The sequence below is a fragment of the Kogia breviceps genome, chromosome 4 (genome assembly GCF_026419965.1).
Source record: "Kogia breviceps isolate mKogBre1 chromosome 4, mKogBre1 haplotype 1, whole genome shotgun sequence".
Taxonomy (NCBI): domain Eukaryota; kingdom Metazoa; phylum Chordata; class Mammalia; order Artiodactyla; family Physeteridae; genus Kogia; species Kogia breviceps.
In genome coordinates, this window is record NC_081313.1 from 40,581,816 (window position 1) to 40,602,440 (window position 20,625).

Consider the following 20,625-nt stretch of genomic DNA (forward strand, 5'->3'; position numbering starts at 1 on the left):
AAGTGATTTGCACATATTTTCTCCAGCCCGTTTCTTTTCCTTACTAAATTACATTCCATTGTATGGTTCTACCACATTTCACCACTTTACCTAGTGAAGATGACATCTTGATGGTTTCCAGTTTTTGGCAATTATGAACAAAGCTGTGACAAACATTCTTGTGCAGATTTTGTGTGGACGTATGATTTCAGTTCAATTGGGTAAACCCTAGTAACACAGTTGCTGGATTGTATGTTGAGACTGTTTAGCTTGGTACAAGGCTGCCAAAGTGTCTTCTAAAATGGCTCTACATACCATTTTGCATTCCTACCAGTGTGAATGAGATGTCTTCTTGCTCCACATGCTTATCAGTATTCGGTGTCAGTTGTTTTGATTTTAGTTATTCTAATTACTATGTAGTAGCATCTCATTTTTGTCTTAATTTTCAATTCCCTGATGACATATGATTTTGAGGCACTTTCATATGCTTCTTTGCCAACTATATATTTTCTTTGGTGAGGTGTCTGTTCAGGTCTTTTGCTCCCTTTTGATTGGGTTTTCTTATTGTTGGAATTTTAAGAGTTCTTTGTATATTGGAAATAAATCAGATATGTGTTTTGCAAATGTTTTCTCCCACTCTGTGCTTATCTTTTCATTCCTTAAAGTGTCTTTCACGGCTTCCCTGGTGGCGCAGTGGTTAAGAATGCACCTGCCAATGCAGGGAATATGGGTTCGAGCCCTGGTCCAGGAAGATCCCACATGCCGTGGAGCAACTAAGCTGGTGCGCCGTAACTACTGAGCCTGCGCTCTAGAGCTGGTGAGCCACAACTACTGAGCCCACATGCTGCAACTACGGAAGCCCGCGTGCCTAGAGCCCGTGCTCTGCAACAAGAGAAGCCACTGCAGTGAGAAGCCTGCGCACGCAACGAAGAGTGGCCCCCACTTACTGCAACTAGAGAAAGCCCGCATGTAGCAATGAGGACTCAATGCAGCCAAAAATAAATAAATAAAATAAGTAAATTTATTTTTTTTAAAAAGTGTCTTTCACAAAGCAGGAGCTTTTAATTTTAATGAAATAAATAAATAAAATAAGTAAATTTATTTTTTTTAAAAAGTGTCTTTCACAAAGCAGGAGCTTTTAATTTTAATGAAGTATAAGTCATCTATTTTTTCTTTCATGGATTGTGCTTTTGGTATTGTATATAAAAACTCAGCACCAAACCAAGGTCACCTAGAATTTTCTCTTATGTTCTACAAGTTTGATCATTTTGTTATTTACATTTAGATCTATGATCTCTTTTTGAGTTAAATTTTGTAAAAGGTTTAAGGTCAGTGTGTAGATTCATTTTTTTTTGCATGTGGCAGTGTTCCAGTTCCTCTTACTAAAAAGACTGTCTTTTTTCCATCGGATTGCCTTTGCTTCTTTCCCAAAGATCAGTTGACTGTATTTGAGTAGTCTATTTCTGTGCTGTCAGTTGTGTTTCATTGATCTATTTGTTCCTTTGCCAGTACTACATTGTTTTGATTACTGATATGTGTAGTGAATCTGAGGTCAGTGTCAGTCCTCTGACTTTGTTATTCTTTTACATGTTATTCTTTTACAGTATCATGCTATTTTGGGTCTTTTGTCCTTCTATATGAATTTAGAATTAGCTTTGTGATATCCTCAAAATAACATTTTGGACTCTTGATTTGAATGTGCTGATCTGTAGATCAACTTGGGGAGGACTGACATCTTAACAATATTGAGTCTTCCTATCCATAAACATGGAATAGCCCTTCATTTATTAGATGTTTTGTGATTTCTTTCCTCAGAGTTTTTTAGTATTCTTCATATACATGTTTTGTTAGACTTACCCCTAAATATTATTTATTTTTCAGTGCTAATGTAAATGATACTGTGTTTTTTGCTGGTTATATAGGAAAGCAGTTGACTTTTGTATGTTAACATTGTATCCTGCAAATTGCTATTACAATTACTTTTTAGTTCCAGGTGTTTTTTTTGTCCATTCTTTTGGATTTTTCTATATAGACAATGATGTCATCTGCAAACTAGGACAGTTTAATGCATTTCTTCCTAATAGGCATACTTTTCATTTTCTTATTCTGTTGCTTTAGCTAGAACTTCTATACAATGTTGAATAGGAGTAGCAAGAGGGCATATCCTTGCCTTTTTTCCAGTCTTAGGGAAAGTGTCTAGTTACTCACCATTAAGTATGTTAGTTGTAGATTTTATTTATTATGTTTTTTATGCAATTGTGGAAGTTACCTTTTATTCCTAGATTGCTGAGTTTTTAGCATGAATGGGTCTTGGATTATTTTCAGATGGCTTTTATGTGACAATTAATTTGCTCATGGGATTTTTCTTTTATAGCTTGTTGATGTACTGCATTACATTAATTGACTTTCAAATACTGAATTGGCCTTGCATATGTGGGATAAATTCCATTTGGTCAGAGTGTATAAATCTTTTTATACATTGTTGGATTTGATATGCTAATATTTTGTTGAGGATTTTTACATCTATGTTGATAAGAGATATTGGTCTGTAGTTTTCCTTTTTTTAAATGTCTTTATCTGGTTTGAGCATTAAGGTAATGCTAGTCCCATTGAATAAGTTAGGACATGCTCCCTTGCTTTTGTTTTCTGTAAGAGGTTGTAGAGAATTAGTATCATTTCTTTTTTTTTCTTTTCTTTTCTTTTTTTTTTTTTGTGGTACACAGGCCTCTCACTGTTGTGGCCTCTCCTGTTGCGGAGCACAGGCTCCAGACGCACAGGCTCAGCGACCATGGCTCGTGGGCCTAGTTGCTCTGCGGCATGTGGGATCTTCCTGGACCGGGGCATGAACCCGTGTCCCCTGCATCGGCAGGCGGACTCGCAACCATGGCGCCACGAGGGAAGCCCTCATTTCTTCTTGATTTGATTCAGTTTCTTTACTAGCTGTAGGCTTATTCAGATTATTTCTCCTCATGTGAGTTTTGGTAGTTTGTGTTTGTCAAATAATTAGTCCATTTCATCTAAGTTATCATATTTGTGGGCATAGAGTTGTTCATAATATTTCTTTATTATCTTTTTAATGTCCATGGAATCAGTAGTGATGATAACTCTTTTGTTTTTGAGATTGGTAATTTGTGTCTTCTCTTTTATTTTTTTGGCCATGCAGCTTGCAGAATCTTAGTTCCTTGACCAGGGATTGAACCCATGCCCTCGGCATTGATAGCATGGAGTCCTAAACACTGCAGCACCAGGGAATTTCCTTCTCTCTTTTTTCTTGTTTAGCCTGGCTAAAGATTTATCAATTCTACTGATTTCTTTTTTTCAAACAACAGTTTTTATTTTATTTATTTATTAACATCTTTATTGGAGTATAATTGCTTTACAATGGTGTGTTAGTTTCTGCTTTACAACAAGGTGAATCAGTTATACATATACATATGTTCCCATATCTCTTCCCTCTTGTGTCTCCCTCCCTCCCACCCTCCCTATCCCACCCTCCCTATCCCACCCCTCTAGGTGGTCACAAACACCTAGCTGATCTCCCTGTGCCATGCGGCTGCTTCCCACTAGCTATCCACCCTACGTTTGGTAGTGTATATATGTCCATGCCGCTCTCTCACTTCGTCACAGCTTTACCATTCCCCCTCCCCATATCCTCAAGTCCATGCTCTAGTAGGTCTGTGTTTTATTCCCGTCCTACACCTAGGCTCTTCGTGACATTTTTTTTCTTAGATTCCACATATATGTGTTAGCATACGGTATTTGTTTTTCTCCTTCTGACTTACTTCACTCTGTATGACAGACTCTAGGTCCATCCACTTCACTACAAATAACTCAGTTTCATTTCTTTTTATGGCTGAGTAATATTCCATTGTATATATGTGCCACATCTTCTTTATCCATTCATCTGTTGATGGACACTTAGGTTGCTTCCATGTCCTGACTATTGTAAATAGACCTCCAATGAACATTTTGGTACATGACTCTTTTTGAATTATGGTTTTCTCAGGGTATATGCCCAGTAGTGAGATTGCTGGGTCGTATGGTAGTTCTATTTGTAGGTTTTTTTTTTTTTTTTTGGTACGCGGGCCTCTCACTGTTGTGGCCTCTCCCGTTGCGGAGCACAGGCTCTGGACGCGCAGGCCCAGCGGCCATGGCTCACGGGCCCAAACGCTCCGCGGCATGTGGGATCTTCCCGAACTGGGGCACGAACCCGTGTCCCCTGCATCGGCAGGAGGACTCTCAACCACTGTGCCACCAGGGAAGCCCTATTTGTAGTTTTTTTAAGGAACCTCCATACTGTTCTCCGTAGTGGCTGTCTCAATTTACATTCCCACCAACAGTGCAAGAGTGTTCCCTTTTCTCCGCATCCTCTCCAGCATTTATTGTTTCTAGATTTTTTTTGATGATGGCCATTCTGACTGGTGTGAGATGATATCTCATTGTAGTTTTGATTTGCATTTCTCTGATGATTAATGATGTTGAGCATTCCTTCATGTGTTTGTTGGCAATCTGTATATCTTCTTTGGAGAAATGTCTATTTAGGTCTTCTGCCCATTTTTGGATTGGGTTGTTTGTTTTTTTGTTATTGAGCTGCATGAGTTGCTTGTAAATTTTGGAGATTAATCTTTTGTCAGTTGCTTCATTTGTAAATATTTTCTCCCATTCTGCGGGTGGTCTTTTGGTCTTGTTTATGGTTTCCTTTGCTGTGCAAAAGCTTTTAAGTTTCATTAGGTCCCATTTGTTTATTTTTGTTTTTATTTCCATTTCTCGAGGAGGTGAGTCAAAAAGAATCTTGCTCTGACTTATGTCTTAGAGTGTTCCGCCTATGTTTTCCTCTAAGGGTTTGACAGTGTCTGGCCTTTAGGCCTTTAGGTCTTTAATCCATTTTGAATTTATTTTTGTGTTTGGTGTTAGTGGGTGTTCTAATTTCATACTTTTACATGTAGCTGTCCAGTTTTCCCTGCACCACTTATTGAAGAGGCTGTCTTTTCTCCACTGTATATTCTTGCCTCCTTTATCAAAGACAAGGTGACCATATGTGTGTCAGTTTATCTCTGGGCTTTCTATCCTGTTCCAGTGATCTATATTTCTGTTTTTGTGCCAGTACCATACTGTCTTGATTACTGAAACTTTGTAGTATAGTCTGAAGTTAGGGAGACTGATTCCTCCAGCTTCATTTTTCATTCTCAAGATTGCTTTGGCTATTCGGGGTCTTTTGTGTTTCCATACAAATTATGAAATTTTTTGTTCTAGCTCTGTAAAAATTGCCAGTGGTAGTTTGATAGGGATTGAATTGAATCTGTAGATTGCTTTGGGTAGTAGAGTCATTTTCACAATGTTGATTCTTCCAATCCAAGAACATGGTATATTTCTCCACCTATTTGTATCTTCTTTAATTTCTTCAGTGTCTTATAGTTTTCTGCATACAGGTCTTTTGTCTCCTTAGGTAGGTTTATTCCTAGATATTTTATTCTTTTTGTTGCAGTGGTAAATGGGAGTGTTTCCTTAATTTCTCTTTCAGATTTTACACCATTAGTATATAGAATTCAAGAGATTTCTGTGCATTAATTTTGTATCCTGCTCCTTTACCAAATACATTGATTAGCTCTAGTAGTTTTTTGGTAGCATGTTTAGGATTCTCTATGTATAGTATCATGTCATCTGCAAACAGTGACAGCTTTACTTCTTTTCTGATTTGGATTCCTTTTATTTCTTTTTCTTCTCTGATTGCTGTGGCTAGAACTTCCAAAACTATGTTGAATAAGAGTGGTGAGAGTGGGCAACCTTGTCTTGTTCCTGATCTTAGTGGAAATGGTTTCAGTTTTTCACTATTGAGGATGATGTTGGCTGTGGGTTTGTTATATATGGCCTTTATTATGTTGAGGAAAGTTCCCTCTATGCCTACTTTCTGCAGGGTTTTTATCACAAATGAGTGTTGAATTTTGTCAAAAGCTTTCTCTGCATCTATTGAGATGACCATATGGCTTTTCTCCTTCAGTTTGTTGATATGGTGTATCATGTTGATTGATTTGCGTATATTGAAGAATCCTTGCATTCCTGGAATAAACCCCACTTGATCATGGTGTATGATCCTTTTAATGTGCTGTTGGATTCTGTTTGCTAGTATTTTGTTGAGGATTTTTGCATCTATGTTCATCAGTGATATTGGCCTGTAGTTTTCTTTCTTTGTGATGTCTTTGTCTGGTTTTGGTATCAGGGTGATGGTGGCCTCACAGAATGAGTTTGGGAGTGTTCCTCCCTCTGCTATCTCTTGGAAGAGTTTGAGAAGGATAGGTGTTAGCTCTTCTCTAAATGTTTGATAGAATTTTCCTGTGAAGCCATCTGGTCCTGGGCTTTTGTTTGTTGGAAGATTTTTAATCGCAGTTTCAATTTCAGTGCTTGTGATTGTTCTGTTCATATTTTCTATTTCTTCCTGGTTCAGTCTCGACAGGTTGTGTTCATTTCTAAGAATTTGTCCATTTCTTCCAGGTTGTCCATTTTATTTGCATAGAGTTGCTTCTAGTAATCTCTAATAATCTTTTGTATTTCTGCAGTGTCTGTTGTTACTTCTCCTTTTTCATTTCTAATTCTATTGATTTGAGTCTTCTCCCTTTTTTTCTTGATGAGTTTGGCTAATGGTTTATCAATTTTGTTTATCTTCTCAAAGAACCAGCTTTTAATTTTATTCATCTTTGCTATTGTTTCCTTCATTTCTTTTTCATTTATTTCTGATCTGATCTCTCTGATTTCTTTCCTTCTGCTAAATTTGGAGTTTTTTTGTTCTTCTTTCTCTAATTGCTTCAGATGCAAGGTTAGGTTGTTTATTCGAGATGTTTCCTGTTTCTTAAGGTAGGATTGTATTGCTATAAACTTCCCTCTTAGAACTGCTTTTGCTGCATCCCATAGGTTTTGGGTTATTGTGTTTTCATTGTCATTTATTTCTAGGTATTTTTTGATTTCCTCTTTGATTTCTTGAGAGATCTCTTGGTTATTAAATAGTGTATTGTTTAGCTTCCATGTGTTTGTATTTTTTACAGATTTTTTCCTGTAATTGATACCTAGTCTCATAGCGTTGTGGTTGGGAAAGATACTTGGTACGATTTCAATTTTCTTAAATTTACCAAGGCTTGAATTGTGACCCAAGATATGATCTATCCTGGAGAATGTTCCATGAGCACTTGAGAAGAATGTGTATTCTGTTGTTTTTGGATGGAATGTCCTATAAATATCAATTAAGTCCATCTTGTTTAATGTATCATTTAAAACATGTGTTTCATTATTTATTTTCATTTTGGATGATCTGTCCATTGGTGAAAGTGGGGTGTTAAAGTCCCCCACTATGATTGTGTTACTGTCGATTTCCCCTTTTATGGCTGTTAGTATTTGCCTTATGTTTTGAGGTGCTCCTATGTTGGGTGCATAAATATTTACAATTGTTACATCTTCTTCATGGATCAATCCCTTGATCATTATGTAGTGTCCTTCTTTGTCTCTTGTAATAGTTTTTATTTTAAAGTCTATTTTGTCTGATATGAGAATTGCTACGCCAGCTTTCTTCTGATTTCCATTTGCATGGAATATCTTTTTCCATCCCCTCACTTTCAGTCTGTATGTGTCCCTAGCTCTGAAGTGGGTCTCTTGTAGACAGCATATATATGGGTCTTGTTTTTGTATCCATTCAGGCAGTGTGTGTCTTTTGGCGGGAGCATTTAATCCGTTTACATTTAAGGTAATTATCGATATGTATGTTTCTTTTACCATTTACTTAACTGTTTAGAGTTTGTTCTTGTAGGTCTTTTCCTTCTCTTGTGTTTCTTGCCTAGAGAAGTTCCTTTAGCATTTGTTGTAAAGCTGGTTTGGTGGTGCTGAACTCTCTCAACTTTTGCTTGTCTGTAAAGGTTTTAATTTCACCATCAAATCTGAATGAGATCCTTGCTGGGTAGAGTAATCTTGGTTGTAGGTTTTTCTCCTTCATCACTTTAAATATGTCCTGCCACTCCCTTCTGGCTTGCAGAGTTTCTGCTGAAAGATCAGCTGTTTACCTTATGGGGATTCCCTTGTGTGTTATATGTTGTTTTTCCCTTGCTTCTTTTAATATGTTTTCTTTGTATTTAATTTTTGATAGTTTCCTTAATATGTGTCTTGGCGTGTTTTTCCTTGGATTTATCCTGTATGGGACTCTCTGCTTCCTGGACTTGATCAACTGTTTCCTTTCCCATATTAGGGAAGTTTTCAACTATAATCTCTTCAAATATTTTCTCAGTCCCTTTCTTTTTCTCTTCTTCTGGGACCCCTGTAATTCGAATGTTGGTGCGTTTAGTTTTGTCCCAGAGTTCTCTGAGACTGTCCTGAGTTCTTTTATTCTTTTTTCTTTATTCTGCTCTGCAGTAATTATTTCCACTATTTATCTTCCAGGTCACTTATCCGTTCTTCTGCCTCAGTTATTCTGCTATTGATCCCATCTAGAGTATTTTAAATTTCATTTATTGTGTTGTTCATCGTTGCTTGTTTCCTCTTTAGTTCTTCTAGGTCCTTATTAAATGTTTCTTGTATTTTCTTTATTCTATTTCCAAGATGTTGGATGATCTTTACTATCATTATTCTGAATTCTTTTTCAGGTAGACTGCCTCTTCCCTCTTCATTTGTTAGGTCTGGTGGGATTTTACCTTGCTCCTTCATCTACTGTGTGTTTTTCTGTCTTCTCATTTCGCTTATCTTACTGTGTTTGGGGTCTCCTTTTCGCAGGCTGCAGGTTCGTAGTTCTTGTTTTTGGTGTCTGTCCCCAATGGCTAAGGTTGGTTCAGTGGGTTGAGTAGGTTTCCTGGTTGAGGGGACTAGTGCCTGTGTTCTGGTGGATGAGGCTGGATCTTGTCTTTCTGGTGGGCAGGTCCACGTCTGGTGTGTGTTTTGGGGTGTCTGTAGCCTTATTATGATTTTAGGCAGCCTCTCTGCTAACGGATTGGGCTGTGTTCCTGTCTTGCTAGTTGTTTGGCATAGGGTGTCCAGCACTATAGTTTGCTGGTCGTTGAGTGAAGCTGGGTCTTGGTGTTGAGATGGAGATCTCTGGGAGATTTTCGCCATTTGATTTTACGTGGAGCTGGGACGTCTCTTGTGGACCAGTGTCCTGAAGTTGGTTCTCTCACCTCAGAGGCACAGCCCTGACACCTGGCTGGAGCACCAAGATCCTTTAATCCGCACGGCTCAGAATAAAAGGGAGAAAAAATAGAGAGAAAGGAGGGGAGGCAGGGAGGGAGGAAGGAAGGAAGGGGATAAAATAAAGTAGGATAAAATAAAATAAAGTTATTCAAATAGAAAATAATGATGAAGAAGAAAAATTTTTTTTAAAAAAAGGCACGATCAGAACCCTAGGAAAGATGGTGAAAGCAAAGCTGTACAGACAAAATCTCACACAGAAGTATACACATACACACTCACAAAAAGAGAAAAAGGGGAAAAAATATATGTATCTTGCTCCCAAAGTCCATCTCCTCTATTTGGGATGATTTGTTGTCTATTCAGTTATTCCACAGATGCAGGGTACATCAAGTTGATTGTGGAGCTTTAATCTGCTGATTCTGAGGCTGCTGGGAGAGATTTCCCTTTCTCTTCTTTGTTCACACAGCTCCTGGGGTTCAGCTTTGGATTTGGCCCTGCCTCTTCATGTAGGTCACCTGAGGGCTTCTGCTCTTCTTTCAGACAGGATGGGGTTAAAGGAGCAGCTGATTCTGGGGCTCTGGCTCACTCAGGCCGGGGGGTAGGGAGGGGTACGGTAGTTACAATTGGAATGCAGGGCACAGGCTCCTGGGAGGGGAGGTGTGGAGATTGACCTGTGCTCGCACACAGGCTTCTTGGTGGTGGCAGCAGCAGCCTTAGCATCTCATGCCCATCTCTGGTTTCTGCACTGATAGCCGCGGCTCGCTCCTGTTTCTGGAGCTCCTTTAAGCGGCGCGCTTACTCCCCTCTCCTTGCACACCAGGAAACAACGAGGCAAGAAAAAGTCTCGTCTTTTCGGCAGCTCCGCACCAGTCTCTGGAGCTCCATTAAGCCGTGCGATTAACCTCGTGCACCAGGAAACAAAGAGGGAAGAAAACGTCTCTTTCCTCTTTGGCATCTCCAGTCTTCTCCCGGACTCCCTCCGAGCTAGCCATGATGCACTAACCCCTTCAGGCTGTGTTCATGCAGCCAACCCCAGTCCTCTCCCAGCATCTGACCGAAGCCTGAGCCTCAGCTTCCAGCCCCCGCCCGTCCTGGCGGGTGAGCAGACAAGCCTCTCTGGTTGGTGAGTGCTGGTCGGCACCGATCCTCTGTGCAGGAGTCTCTCTGCTTTGCCCTCTGTACCCCTGTTGCTGTGCTCTGCTCTGTGGCTCTGAAGCTTCCCCCTCTGCCACCCTCAGTCTCCGGCTTCTAGTGTGTGGAAACCTTTCCTCCTTCACAGCTCCCTCCCACTGGTGTAGGTCCCATCCCTATTCTTTTGTCTCTATTTTTTCATTTTTCTTTTGCCTTACCCAGGTACGTGGGGAGTTTCTTGACTTTTGGGAGGTCTGAGATCTTCTGCCAGCATTCAGCAGGTGTTCTATAGGAGCAGTTCCATGTGTAGATGTATTTCTGATGTATCTGTGGGGAGGAAGGTGATCTCTGCGTCTTACTCTTCCGCCATCTTCTCTCCTCCCCACCCAAACAAGTTTTTAGTTTTGTTGATTTTTTCTTTTCCAATTGCCCATTTCCAATTTCATTTCTTTCTGCTTAATTTTTATTATTTTTTTCTTTTGCTTGCCTTAGGTTTATGTTGCTCTCTTTTGTATAGTTTCCTATGGTGGAAACTTAGATTATTGAATTTCACTTTCCCTTTTTTCTAATATATGCATTCAGTGCTATAAATTTCTAAACACTGCATTTACTGTATCCCACAAAATTTGAAATGTTGTATTTCCATTTAGTTAAAAATATTTTAAAATTTGTCTTGAGAATTCCTCTTTGACCCATAAGTTATTTAGAAGTGTGGTGTTTAATCTCCAAATATAATTTATCCTTGAACAACACAGGGGTTAGTGGTGCCACCCCACCCAAATTTGAAAATTCATGTGTAACTTTGACTCCCTCTAAACTTAGTAGCCTGCAAATAGCCTATTGCCTGGAAACCTTACCAATAATATAAACAGTTTATTAAGGGGTATTTTGTATATTGTATATATATTAGACTGTATTCTTACAAATACAGTAAGCTAAAGAAACAAAAATGTTATTAAGGAAATCATAAGGGAGAGAAAATACATTTATAGTACATGTATGTATTTATTGAAAAAATCTGCATGTAAGTGGACCTGGGCAATTCAAACCCATGTTGTTCAAGGGTCACCTGTAATTAGGGATTTACTAATTTTCTGTTACTGATTTCTAATTTAATTCCATTGTTGACTGAGAGCATACATAGTGTGATTTCTGTTTTTTTAAACTTTGTTAAGGTATGTATTATGGCCCAGAACATGGTTTATCTTGGTGAATGTTCCGTGTGAACCTAATATTCTGCTGTTGTTGGATGAAGTGTTCCATAAATGTCAGTTAAATCCAGTTGATTGATGGGGCTGTTCAGTTCAACTATATCCTTACTGATATTCTGCTTAGTGGCTCTGTCAATTACTATTAAAAGAGCATTGAAGTCTCCAACTATACTAATGGATTTCTTTGTTTCTCCTTGCAGTTCTTTCACTTTTTGCCTCACATATTTTGACATGCTCTTGTATGGTATATACACCTTTAGGATTGTTAATGTTTTCTTGGAGAATTGACCCCTTTATGATGATGTTATACTCTTCTTTATTTCTGATAATTTTCCTTGTTTTGAAATTTGCTTTGAGATTAATGTAGCTACTGCAGTAAGATTTGATTGCTGTTAGCATGGTATCAATATATCTTCTTCCATCTCTTTATGTTTAATCTGTCTGTGTCTTTATATTTAAAGTGGGTTTCTTTCAGGAAGCATATAGTTCAGTCCTGGGGTTTTTTCATCATTGTGACATATTTTCTCTTCCAGTTTGTGTGTATAGACCATTCTCATTAAAGGTGATTAGCAACATAGTTGGTATTAATGTCTACTATATTCATATCCTGTGCTTTACTCCTCTTTTTTGGGGTGATTTTTGTCTGGATTCCTAAGAATCTTTTATATATTCTAGATATTAGTCTTATATTTACTCTGTGTATTGTACTTACTATCTCTGATATTTCCTTTATTTTAATTTAGTGTGTAGTGCCTTCTGTTGTTCAGAAGTTATTTTTCTTTCACAATTTGTGGATATTGTGTCTTGATTAAAAAACTCTGTTTTATCCCAGTAATTACACACACAACACGATGTGTATGTGTGTATTAATCCATCTGGAATTCCTTGATCTATGCTGTAACTATTTTATAAGAGTATTGAAACATTTTTCTTCCATGAAAGGATAGCCAGTTGTCTCAGTATCATTTACTGAATATTCTAGCTTTTCACCACTGATAAGTGAAATTGCGCTTATTTAGTAAATTTACAGATCTACGTAATTTTTTTTTGTACTCTGATCTGAACTATTTATTTGATCTATGTGTCTGTGCCTGTGCTAATACCATGATATTTTAATTACTGTAGCATATTAATTGGCAAGGCAAATCCTGCCATATACAGGAATACCTTGTTTTATTGTGCTTCACTTTATTTTGCTTTGCAGGTACTGCATTTTTTACAAATTGAAGGTTTGTGGGAACCCTCTGTTGAGTCTGTCAGCACCATTTTTCCAACAGCATTTGCTCATTTTGTGTCTGTGTGTCACTTCTGGTAATTCTCACGGTATTTCAAACTCTTTCATTATTACATTTTTTATGGTGATTAGTGATCTTTCATTTACTATTGCAAAAAGATTATGATTTGCTGAAGGCTCAGATGATGGTTGCATTTTTTAGCAATAAAGTTATTTTAAAATAAAGGTATGTACTTTTTAAAAAAAAGATACAATGCTATTGCACACTTACTAGATCACAGTGTAGTATAAATATAACTATTATATGCTCTGGGAAACCAAAACATTTGTGACTTGCTTTATTGCTATATTTGCTTTATTGCAGTAGTCTGGAACTGAACCTGTAATATCTCCGAGGTATGCCTGTACTTGTTTTTCAAAATTTTCTTGGTTATTTTTGTGAATTTTTTCTTCCTGACGAGGATCATCTAATTTTATAAAAATTCTGCTGAGATGTTTATTATTATATTTAATTTGTAGATTAATAACTGACATCTTATGGTAAATTAGCTTCCAATTATTTACAAGACATGACAAAGTACAGCAACTCAATTCCTTCCTTTAAGGCGTTCCAAACCAGTCAAGTTATTCTTCAATGGCCAGTGTAGCTCAATGATTTGACCTTCCTAAATATGAACTTTTCATATGTGTGTTTTGTGTTTGTGTTTTGTAATATAATTATCATCACCATGACATCTGTATCTCTTATTCTCTTTGTTTTAAGCTCATGTCTATTTATTTTGATATTCTGATGGTATACACTTGGGTATATTTCTTTCTCCTTTGCATTTTCCATCATGCCCTCCAGTTTCTTTGTTACCACCCTGTGAAACCTTGCCCACATTCTCCTCCTTATTACTCTTCAGTTCCATTCCAAAGTCTGGTATGTGAGCATAATTACTCTTATCCTCTTGCACAAATCTCCTTAGTCTGTTGGATGACTCTCAAAGGATTACTTCAAGGTTTTGGCTTGAGCTATGTCCAGAGGCACAACAGCTATTAGATCCTGCTACGAGTTCTACCTGGCTCAGAAGAAAGGGAAAATATCTATGAACAGGATATTATAATTTTTACTGACTTGACCAGTTGAACATTTTAAGATAATATTAAGTACTTAGGTAAAGATTAGAAATTACTGCAATAAATTTGATTTAGAATTAAATAACTAATTTGTGAATAGATTATAAACTGTCATCACTTATTTCCACTGCATTAACCAAATTTATAGGATCTTTGCCTTTCCTTTTACTCTACATATTTTCCCAGAATATTAAGATGGTCTCCTGACCTCCCATCTTTTTTTAAAAAAAATGAAATTTATTTATTTATTTAGGCTGCATTGGGTCTTCTTTGCTGCATGCGGGCTTTCTCTAGTTGCGGCAAGCAGGGACTACTCTTTGTTGTGGTGCGAGGGCTTCTCATTACAATAGTTTCTCTCGTGGAGCATGGGCTCTAGGTGCGTGGGCTTCAGTAGCTGTGGCACGTGGGCTCAGTAGTTGTGGCACATGGCCTTAGCTGCTCCGCAGCATGTGGGATCTTCCCGGACCAGGGCTCGAACTTGTGTTCTCCGCATTGGCAGATGGATTCTTAACCACTGCGCCACCAGGGAAGCCCTTGACCTCCCATCTTTATTTTTTCGGTTAACAATTAGTTCTTTCTTGCTTCTATCTAGTGAGTACAGTATGATGAAGACAGTTTAAATTTTCTCTATAGATTCAAGATTTTGAAGAGCTTTAAGATCATCAGCTTGAAGGTGACTGACCCAAATATCAACATATTTTAAGCCTGAGATAGTTATTGTGGCACAAAGTAGATGGATATATTATTATCTTATTATTTCTGCTAGAACTTTTAGTAATATTTCCTTATGTTTTAGTATGGAACTGAACACTTTGATTTAATGTGAATTTGGGTTAAATCAGTTTGCAGTAAATTGACAACAAGCATAATTGGTTTTAGTCAAAAGGCTGAGGATTCATTGATTCATTAATAATTTTTATAGGATTAGGAATTTTATTTTGTCTATAAGTCCAGCAGATCATTTCTGGTCCCTAGAAGTTACTGGTTTAATTTTAATGTTTATAAAACCATATTCAGTTATTTGTAGGGATATTTTTGTTATCTATAGTTGAACACAAACTACCCCAATATTCAGTTGCTTGAAACAGCAACAGTCATTTGTTTTACTCAAAAATCTGAAATTCGGTCAGGGCTTGACAGGGAAGCTTATCTCTGCTGCAGGCAGTGTCTGCTGGGATGGCTCAACGTGGGCTAGAGGATTCATGTCTAATAGCTCACCCACTTGGCTAGCAAAGTGGTATTGGCTATTGATTCTTCTTCACATGGGTCTTTGTGGGGCAGGCTGGACTTCCTCACAACATGGTGGCTGGGTTCCAAGAGAGAATATCCCAAGAAACAATGTTCTAAGAGACAAGAAGTGGAAACTGTTAAGTTTTTTAAGGTCTGAGCCTGGAAACACATATAGCCTTACTTCCGTATTATATTGATCAGGGTGTCACAGGACTAGATTCTAGGAATAGGGAACATAGACCTCCAGCCCCTCATGGGAAGGACGAGTGTCAAAGGAATTTGGAGCCATGTTTTCAAACTGCTACAATAATGTGGGAGTTTTACTATTCTTAGTTGATAAAGTTAATTTGCTTCAAGAGGAGAATAGTGTTAGTACTTGGAGTCAGCAATATGATTCTTATTCAGATACTATTTTCTAGTGCAAATGATTTCTTTTTATCTTTTCACCATTAAGACTTTTTGAAGAGTATATTTTGAAGTATTAAAAACAGTATTTGCAAGACGTCTATGTAGAAAACCACAAAACCTTGATGAAAAAAAATCATAGAAGATCCTAATAAATATACATGGATAGGAAGATTCAATATTGTTAAAATGTCATTTCCTCCCAACTTGATATATAGATTCAGCACAGTTCCAGTCAAAACCCCAGCAAGCTACTTTGTGGATGTCAAGAAACTGATTCTATACTGGAAGGCAAAAGACCCAAAGTATTCAGTATAATAGTGAAGAAGAATAACAAAGAGGACTGACACTAACTGACTTCAAGATTTAGTATGCAGCTGCAATAATCAAGACAGTGATCAGCAAATAAATCAATGGATAGAACTGATAGTCCAGAAATAGACTAGTCAAATATAGGTAACTGATCTTGGAGGAAGGAGCAAAGGCAATCCAGTGGAGAACAGATAATCTTTTTAAAGAGTGGAACTGGAACATAACCACATGCCAAAAAAACAAAAAGAATCTACACATTGACCTTACGCCTTTCACAAAAATTAACTCAAAATGGATCATGGATCTAAATGTAAGAAGCAAAACTATCAAACTTCTATAACATAACATAAGAGAAAATCTTGGTATTTTCATTTGTTGCTGAGTTTTTAGATACAACATCAAAAACACCATCCATGAAAGAAAAATACAGATGAGTTGGACTTCATTAAAATTAAAAGCTTCTGCTCTTTTTTTTTTTTTTTGCGGTACGCAGGCCTCTCGCTGTTGTGGCCTCTCCCATTGTGGAGCACAGGCTCTGGGCACACAGGCTCAGCGGCCATGGCTCACGGGCCCAGCCGCTCCGCGGCACGTGGGATCCTCCCGGACCGGGGCATGAACCTGCGTCCCGAACCCGCGTCCCCTGCATCAGCAGGTGGACTCCCAACCACTGCGCCACCAGGGAAGCCCAAAAGCTTCTCATGAAAGACACTTTAAGAGAAAGAAAAGCACAGAATTGGAGACAATATTTGCAAAACACATCTGATAAATAATTTTTATTGACAATATACAAAGAATTCAAAATTCAACAATAAGGAAACAAAATTCAATTTAAAAATAGGCAAAAGATCTGAACAGATACCTCACCAAAGAAGATATGTAAATGGAAAATAAGCATGTGAAAAGGTGCCTCAACATCATATGTCATTAGGGAATTGAAAATGAAAACAACAATGAGATGCCACTACACACCTATTAAAATAGGTAAAATCCAAGAAACTGACAACACCAAACACTTGTGAGAATGAAGAGAACAGGAAGGCTCATTTATTGCTGGTGGGAATGCAAAATGGAACACCCACTTTGGGAGACAGTGTGGCAGTTTTTTACAAAGCTAAGCATAGTCTTAACATATAAGCCATGAGTTGTGTTCCTAGGTATTTACCCAAAGAGTTGCAAACTTATGTCCTCACAAAAACTGCACGTGAATATCTTTAGCAGAAACAACCCAAATGTTCATCATTAAATGAATGCATAAACAAATGTGTATATGCTTTTGAAAGTTGTAACTCCTTAAATTTTTAAAGAAAATCAGATTATGAGTTGAGTAGTTATTACATAGCATTTTCATAGGGGATTATTAAAACAAACTAGAACTATAATCAGTTCCACTTATTAGAATCACATAGACTCTTCAGTAGGAAAAAAAGAGAGGAACAAGCCCTCGTTTTACACATTTACAAAAATGAAATTGAGATGCAGAGATGTTAAGTGATTTGCTCATAGACACAACAGTAAGCAGTAAAATTCAGAGTTAGAAATAAGATCTCTTAATATCCATTTCCAGGATACCTCATTGTCTTACAGGAAACTTATGCAAAAAAACTAAATAGAATAAATTGTATACTCTAATAATTGATTAGTGACAGTCACAGCCCTCATAGTTTATCCTTTGGTCTCAGAATTAAGATTGACACTTAAGAAACTTGGAAATATGAACAGACCAGTTAAAAACAAATGGGTGGATAGCAAGGCAAGTTCATGAAGCAAACAAAATTTCTAAGTTTCTCAAAAATGGGTACTAGGGACTTCCCTGATGGTCCCGTGGTAAAGGATCCACCTGCCAATGCAGGGGATGTGGGTTTGATCCCTGGTCTGGGAATTAAGATCCCACATGCCACAGGGCAACTAAGCTCGCGCGCCACAACTACTGAGCTCATGCGCCTCAATGAGAAAGCCCACGTGCTGCAAACTACAGAGCCCATGCGCCCTGGAGCCTGCACACTGCAACTAGAGAAGAGAAAACCTGCACACCACAACTAGAGAGAAGCCTGTGTGCCATAATGAAGAGCCCATGCGTGGAGACAAAAGATCCTGCATGCCTCAATGAAGATCCCGTGTGCTACAACTAAGACCCAACGCAGCCAAAAAAACCACAAAAGGGTACTAAATAGCAAAATAAAATTACCATTTATTTACTAATCATTACATATTAGTAATTTCTGTGTGTATACTTAACTTCCTAGTATTATGATACATGGCCCAATAAAATATGATTATTAATATTTGACTGTTTTTGCTCTTGGCTGTTGCTAATAATGCTGCTATGAATATTACAGATATCTGTTTGAGTCCCTCCTTTCAGTTATTTTGGGTATATACCCATAAGTGGAATTGCTGGATCACATGTTAATTCTGTTCAGTTTTTTTAGGACTTGCCATACTGTTTTCCACAGCAACTGCATTTTACATTCCCACCAGCAATGCAGAAGGGTTCCAATTTCTCCATATTCCACCAATGCTTATTTTTTCATAACCATCCTAACGGGTATGAAGTGATATCTCATTGTGGGTTTGACTTGCATTTCCCTAGTGATTAGTAATGTTGAACATCTTTTCATGTGCTTATTGGTTATTTGTAGATCTTTAGATAAATGTGGCTTCAAATTCTTTTTCCATTTGTAATTGGGTTGTTTTTTTCTTGTTTGACTCCCTCCTTTGAAACTCATTATTCCTATGTACTAATTTGTAGGAGCTCTTTTACCACTTTTTTTTTTTTTTGGCCCTGTTGCGCAGCTTGTGGGATGAAACTTGGGACCCCAGCCGTGAAAGCACTGAATCCTAACCACTGGGCCGCCAGGGAATTCCCTACCTATTTTGGATATTGATCCTTTACTATTTTGTGTTGTAAAGATTTCTTGTTTGTTACCTGTCTTATTCTTAATCTATTGTATTTTGGTTTAGAAGTTTTTATGTAGTAGCTTCTGTCATTTTTTACTTTATGCTTTCTAGGTTTTATATTTTGTTTAGTAACATTTTTATACTCTAATATGACTAAAAATATTTTCTTTACTTCTTCCACTTCACTGTTGTGGTGTTCTTTACAGGCTAATAAACAAAAAGATATTTGCTATATAGTTCACATTTAATCTAAAATTAACTGTAGATTATATTTTGTAGGTATAATTAATTAAATGCTGTGTTCTTAATTGACTGTAGATCTCTGTTGCTACCTTAGCTATCTAGAATTGGAGGAAAATTTTTCTCCACATCTGAGGTTTGTTTTTTAAGAATTGCTGTCTCTGTGTTTCAGGAGTAGCTACTTATCACATGACTTAATATATATAACCCATATGCACGTATATATACATATACATATATACATTGTGTTTTTTTTTTTTTACTTAGGCAAATTTTTCTGAAATAAGTTATATGTGAATATATTGTTTCAAATAATAAATAAGAATTTCTACTTATAATTTCTTTGCATTCTAGACTATCTTTTTCTTACAAAAGATTTTTATTTTTATTTTTAACTCTGGTAATATTATTTTACTTAACATCTTTTGTGTTTTATTGTGTTGCCTTTTACATACAGGCTGATAAAAATATAAGCATATTTTTTCATCTGTGTATTTGTTTATAATAGTTATGTGTTTATAGAAAATGACATACAGCTTCATTCTTGTGATTAGTTGGAGATCAATCTAAAATTATTAAAATATATCTATCATTAAAGTATATATACTTTAAAATTTTTAAAAATGTACTTTGGGTTACAACTAATGTACAATAAGATTTTAACATACAATTTAAAAGAAAATTGTTTAAATCAATCAAACCTACTGTATAATTTTAAATTACACAGTTCGTGGATCACAGAGTTTTAATCTAATTTCCACTATTTTGATCTAACACTTCTGTTCATTAGAGGAATTAGGTAGTTCCATTTTCTTGAAATATAGCTATATTTTCTTTTCCTTTTAAAATATTTATTTATTTATTTATTTATTTATTTTATTTGGCCGTGTCGGGTCTTAGTTGTGGCACGAGGGATCTTTCATTGCAGTGCGTTGGCTCTGTGTGCGGTGTGGGGGCTCTAGAGCACACGGGCTCAGTAGTTGTGATGCGTGGGCTCTCTAGTTGTGGTGTGTGAACTCAGTAGTTGTGGCCCACTGGCTCTAGAGCATGTGGGCTTAGTAGTTGTGGTGTGTGGTCTTAGTTGCCCTGTGGTATGTGGGATCTTAGTTCCCCGACCAGGGATTGAAGCTGCGTCTCCTGCATTGGAAGGCAGGTTCTTACCCACTGGACCATGAGGGAAGTCCCTACATTTTCTAATACTTCTAATACTTCTAATATTTCAAATTTTCCTGAATTCCCTTATCATTGCCTCACTTTTTTCTTGCAGTATATGGATTTAGTTATAAATATGCAGAATGTTCTTATTGTCATATTATTGTTCTTAGTGATTTCCAGAGTAAATAGATTTTAAAAGGTACTTAATTATACTTCTTTAGTATTATAACAACTAGAACATATATTTTAACTGTTTGTGTAAGTAATTTAAAATAATATCCATGTAGATGTATTTTGTGTGGATATATTTCTGAGCAAGGTATTTATAGTGATAATGAATTGTATTAGGGGAAATAATTGATATTTTAAAAAAATATATGTTCACGAAACAAAGCCTTTTGTATTATGAGTTATCTTTATGTTATTAGTAGGTAGATTTTCTATAAAGCTGTGTACAGTGTAGCTACTGAAAGTTGAACATTTGGCATGAAGTTTTGCATGAATTATTGGTGATTATATTGCATTAAATAAAAGAATTGAATACTCTATATTCAG

At 36.9% G+C, this 20,625-nt stretch overlaps 1 protein-coding gene across 2 annotated transcripts in view; it reads left to right on the plus strand.

The window, feature by feature from the left end:
- Window positions 1-20,625, plus strand: part of NDUFS4 (NADH:ubiquinone oxidoreductase subunit S4) — a 131,267-nt gene that overhangs the window by 39,609 nt on the left and 71,033 nt on the right. The gene's annotated exons all lie outside the window — the stretch shown is intronic.